Here is a 6000-nt window from a genome sequence, read left to right on the forward strand (position 1 = left end):
CTATTTACATGAAATGGTTTTTATTAGTTTTAAAACATAGTTTAACGCCAACATAGCGCCAACATAGTTTGCAAACGTGAAATAAATGAATACGCTCTCAAATGTGCCATCCGAGGCAGAGTGTGTCCGCCACGTTCGGCACACGCGATAGCTCGCTGCTCTCTGATTGGTTGAATCGTTTTTTGGACATAGCTCGGTAAGTAATTGTCCGATTAATATGAAACCTTGAAAAGGCACATCCTCGGGTCCCCAGCAATATACCTGGCAAGTTTAAAGTATATCGGACCCGTGGTTGTCGAGAAACAGCGGTCACAGACAAACAAACGTACAAACGTACAAACGTACAAACAAACACACAGAGATTACTGGAATTATAGATAGATAAATGGAGGAGAAAGTGAAGACATTTCTAAGGATTCTTTATGTTTTAAAAATTAAGATAGAAATGTATATGTTGAAAACTAAAAAGGTTTTGATACTCTGTCGGAATTTTTCTGATAAATAAATATGAGTTATTGTCTCAAATGTAAAAAGAAAACTAAATCTAAAAGTGTATTGTATGTTAAAGCTAAAAATTATTGAGTTTATCAAAAAGGAATATGTCAAGTGTGTGGCTCTAAAAAGTGTCAATTCATCTCTCCTAAAAGTGGAGGAGACATACAAAAGTTTCTGTCAGGAAGTAAATTTACAACAACTGGAATTCCAGGGGAACTACATCTACCTGGATATTCTTTCTGTGGTCCTGGAACAAACCTGGATAAAAGATTAGATGAGACTGACAATCCTAAACCTTGGTCTAAACCTACAAATAGGGTTGACGAAGTGTGTATGAAGCATGATATTGCTTATGGGGATACCACCACATTGGATGAAAAACATGAAGCAGACAGAGAAATGTTGTATAATTTGTCTTTGATACGAAATCCGACATTGAGAGAGAAAGTTGATAGGTTTATTGTGAAAAAAATGATAAGTGTTAAATTGAAACTTGGTCTTGGTTATTTCCCAAAAAACTATTAAACTCCAATGATGTCATCAAGACTGAGGAGCTTTTGGCTGATGAATTACATAAACCTATAATCACAAAGTTTAAAAGAAGGAAAGTTTATTCTAAATACACCGACCACATATGGTCCGCTGATTTAATCGAACTAAAAAATGATAAGGGATACAATTATGCTTTAACCGTTATTGATTTGAGGAGTAGATTTGCTTGGGTTGTTCCATTGAAAAACAAGAGAGGTTATACTCTGATGTTAGCCTTCCAACAGATATTTAATAAAAGTAAAAGAAAACCAAAGAAACTGTGGACCGATGAGGGAACAGAGTTCTATAACAAAATATTTATGAAATTTCTTAAGGGGAAGGGTATTAAATTATACAGCACCTTTAATGAAGGAAAGGCAGTTGTTATTGAGCGTTTTAATCGTACTTTGAAAGAGAAATTATATAAAAAATTCACACAACTCGGTTCTCAAAAATGGGTGTATTTAATTCAGGATATTGTAGATAATTACAATAATACAGTTCATTCATCAACAAAATCAAAACCATCAGAAACATTTACAAAATTAGAATATGAAAAGGAGATTAATTTGAGAAAGCCCAAGTTTAAAGTTGGTGATATTGTAAGAATATACAGATGGAAAAGCCATTTTGAGAAAGGTTATACACAAAAATGGACTCGTGAATTATTTAAAATCATTGATGTAATGGATACAGTCCCTTGGACTTACAAATTATATGATATGAATGGGGAAGAAATCTTGGGTTCATTTTACTCACAAGAATTACAAAAAACAAAACTGATAAGCCATTAAACAACAACCATCCATACATAAGTGATAAGTTAATGGGGTTAGGGATTTTAAGGGCTACCGCCTCCTTTTTTACTATTATATAAATGATAGAACCAAGTACCAACCAGACTAAAGAGTGGAGGTGTAATCAACCTTGGTATATAAATGGAAAACATAATGAATGTGAAAAATATCAAATAGGTATAATTGAAAAGGCAACTGGTAAAAAAGTTCACAAAACAAATAAGAGAATTAATTTAAATACCGGTGAATTGGGTAAAAAAGATGGAAATATTTTTGAGTGGACGGAAAACTTTGATGGTTGTCAGGAAAATATATACTTTAATTTAAAAATGGTATGTGGCACTGGAGGCGCTCAAACAAGAACATTGAGGGAGGTTTACCATTTTATCTTAGCTCAGTTAAAATATCTTAATAAAGAACCAAACTCAAACATATTTTTTGTTAATGTATTAGACGGTGAGGAGAGTTGTAGGAGAATTAAATTATTTCCCACGCATAAACAAATATTTGTCGGGTCGATGTTTGAGTGGGTTATATTCACCAGAGTAAAAGGTTCATAAGGTCAGAAGGATCCCACAACTTTCCAGTTGGGACTTGTGTGTATGTGTGAATCCCATCCCTAGCTCAATTAAAATATATTCATTATGTATTAGCCCAAGTAGATTAATTGACTCATGGTCCAAAAGGATCACAGGTTCACACTAGAGATCTGTGAACCCCTATCCCTCACACATACACATAAGTTAAACCCCAACTAAAGTTGGGGTTAAACTTTTGTGTATGTGTGAGTCATAATAATATACAACCCCCAACCCAATCCCATCCCTAGCTTAATTAAAATATATTTATTATGTATTAGCCCAAGTAGATTAATTGACTCATGATTCATAAGGTCAAAAGGCCCATAGAGTCTTTTGGATTAATAGGGGTGTTTTCCCAAATAGGGGTAAACGACATTAGATAGGGATTTCCCATGTTAAACGGGCTGTCCCAGAAGCAACATTATTACCCTACTAGCCGCCGTTCCTTTACGGCCCTGCTCCAAACCGCCGTTCAGGCCCCACGCTGCTGTTGTGGCTGCTGTGTACGTCGCGTGCTTTGCCAGGCCTTGTCCGACTTGTTTGGTCCAAACCCTCAACTCGTTCTTGGTCCACTCACTCTTTACCACCGACTCCTCACCGCAACCAACGCAACCAACTGACCACCACCACCGACTCTCTCTCTTGGTGACCAACTCAACCAACTGACCACCGACTCCACTGACTGACTCCTCACGACTCTCCCCTGGCAACCGACTCACGACTCACTTGCGTGCGCGCTTTTATAACGCCTCCGGCGATTAAGCCGCCAGCCTTCAGGACACGCCCATCGGGGTGCTCACCTCGGCCCTGGTTGGTCGCGCGACCCTCTGGCTCCGCCCTTGATGACGACGGGCGGGCACGCCTTTCTTCTCCGATTCGAGCACATGGTCAATGGTGGTTATTGGAGGGGAGGTAATTCGGCAATCGAGGCCCGGCAATGACGGAAGGGGGTGTAAAAGGAAATGGAGATTTTGGGGATGGGAAGGAAAGGGGATCTATTCTCTTTCACTGGTGCAATGGAGTACTTTAATTAATGGGAGACACAGCCTTACTCTAAAACACAGAATAAGAGATAACTATCAACAGGGGTATTCTATTATTTGGCTGATGTGTATGCTTGTGGACTAATTATGGGATGCCCTTTCACCTTTACACAGCTCCGGAGGTAGGGGGGGGGCGCAGAATAAACAATAATAATAATAGTACAGCACACAATCAAAAAATATACAGTCCTCATCTCCGCAACAATATATATATATATATATATATATATATATATATATATTGTTGCGGATATGAGGACTGTATTTTTTTTATTGTGTGCTTTATTATTATTATTGTTTATTCTGCGCCTCCTGCCTCCAGTGTTGTGTAAAAGTAAAAAGGGCGTCCCGGTAGTTATTCCATGAAACACCACATTGCAGGACCCGATAAAACCCTTGTTCAGTAGCTTATATCTTATTATGTGTTTTAGAGTAAGGCCTTGTCTTCCATTAGAATAATACTCCATTGCACCAAATCAATTAAGAATAGCTCCCCTTCAATACTTCCATTTCCCAGCCAAACTCTCCATCTGCGGGTAAAGCAGTTCACGAGCGTGGGGTGCACGCCCTCTCATTTCGCTGCTATAGTGAATATGTGCTCCGTGCTCTGTTTGAACAGGAGGGGCGGGGTCGCCCGGGAGAGGCAAGCCCAGGGCGTGCCACGAAGGGCGGGGCTGTTCAGCCCCATGCCCAAATAAGGAAACAAGCCCGTGGCTCGCCACGAGGGGCGTGCCGTCGGCGCCATGCCCAAATAAGGAGACAAGCCCGTGGGATTACCATACAAGGTCACGAAACAGAGCACAGGGGGAGAGGGCGGTACCAAAACCGAGAGGGCGTGTCAGACTCGCGCTACCGGTATGCGAGAAGGGTGCGAACTGCAAAGATCGCAGATGAGCTGGAGAGAAGTGAGAGAAAGGCTGAGCTGAGCTGGGTGGAGAGACCCGCGCTGGAAGGGAAGTGAGAGGAAGAAAAATACGAGCTGAGCTGCGTGGAGAGGGACACGACAAAAGAAAGGGTCCAAGAGAAAGCCGAGGAGCTTTTACGAAACAAGCTACACGAGAGATACAACAGAGGAGTGCAGCCCCGTTTCAACCAGCCGCGTGAAGCCCTGACGGTGTGCGCTGTAAAGCGGATTACAAGGAGCTGCCGGCTCCCCGCTTCCCGCCCGGAGTGGACCTCCTTGCTGTGCCCTGTGATCCCACCTGCTCATCCTTTCCAGCCATTCCTGCCTGCAAGTTCCCCATTTTGCCTACGTGAGTTTGTTTTGTTCATGCTGTCCTGGGTAGTAACTAAGTCTGTATAAGCTAGTAATTTTCACTGTGTCACCTGCGTCTCATGTCCCTTGTAGATAAACGTGACTGCTCTTTTTGCTTATGTGTGTAGATAATAATAAACCCCGTTACTCTTCTGTACGTCTTCTTCTTCTTCCTCTTTGCATTCGTCGTCTTAGTCTTTTCCCAATTGAATAGCGGTGGCGCGATACGGCCAACGTATGGGTGAATCGGGTGAGTCGGGGAACAACAGTTCGGTCGCGGAGCCTCCGCTCAGCAAATATAACATCCTTAACCGCGTACCGTAACAATATATATATATATATATATATATATATATATATATATATATATATATATATATATATATATACATACAGTATATATATATATATATATATATATATATATATATATATATATATATATATATATATATATATATATATATATATATATATATACGTATATATATATATATATATTCTGCATTGATATATAAGCATTGATATATATACTAGTGTATATATATATACAGTATATATATATATATATATATATATATATATATATATATATATATATATATATATATATATATATATATATATATATATATATATATATATATATATTCTGCATTGATATATGCATTGATATATATATATATACTAGCGTATATATGTTTATATATATATATATATATATATAAAACACAGTTTGTGTGTGTGTGTGTGTGTGTGTGTGTGTGTAATGTTACCGATAGACTCCTAAACGGAGAGGCTCACGTACTTGATATTTGGCACAGACATGGCCATTGAGCCTGGGACGAACATGGCCGACCTAAAAATTTATTTCATAATATTTTTTTTACCATATTTTAACCTCAGCGCGGAATATTATGACCGGAATCTGACCGCGAGCAGAGCAGCGCGCTGATTCGCTCAGAGCGATCACGTGATGTTCGTTGCCGCCATTAACTCAGTTACGGTTCGCACATATTTCAGAGTGAAAAGCAATTGCGTTTTTGCCGGGTACTTCTGCATGATTAGCATTTAGCATGATTTAGCATAGATAGTAGCATGTTTCACATCGATTTTTTTTCAGCGAGCAGAAGTACCCGGCATTGTACGAATAATATATAGATAGTGCCGTGGAGGGCGGAGTGATGCCGCTGTGGGAGGGACCGAGCAAGGTCGCTGTGGGCGGGACCGAGCGAGGTCGCTGTGGGCGGGGCCGGGCGAGGTCGCTGTGGGCGGGACCGAGCGAGGTCGCTGTGGGC

The sequence above is a fragment of the Myxine glutinosa genome, chromosome 10 (assembly GCF_964187855.1).
Source record: "Myxine glutinosa chromosome 10, kmMyxGlut1.1, whole genome shotgun sequence".
Classification (NCBI taxonomy): domain Eukaryota; kingdom Metazoa; phylum Chordata; class Myxini; order Myxiniformes; family Myxinidae; genus Myxine; species Myxine glutinosa.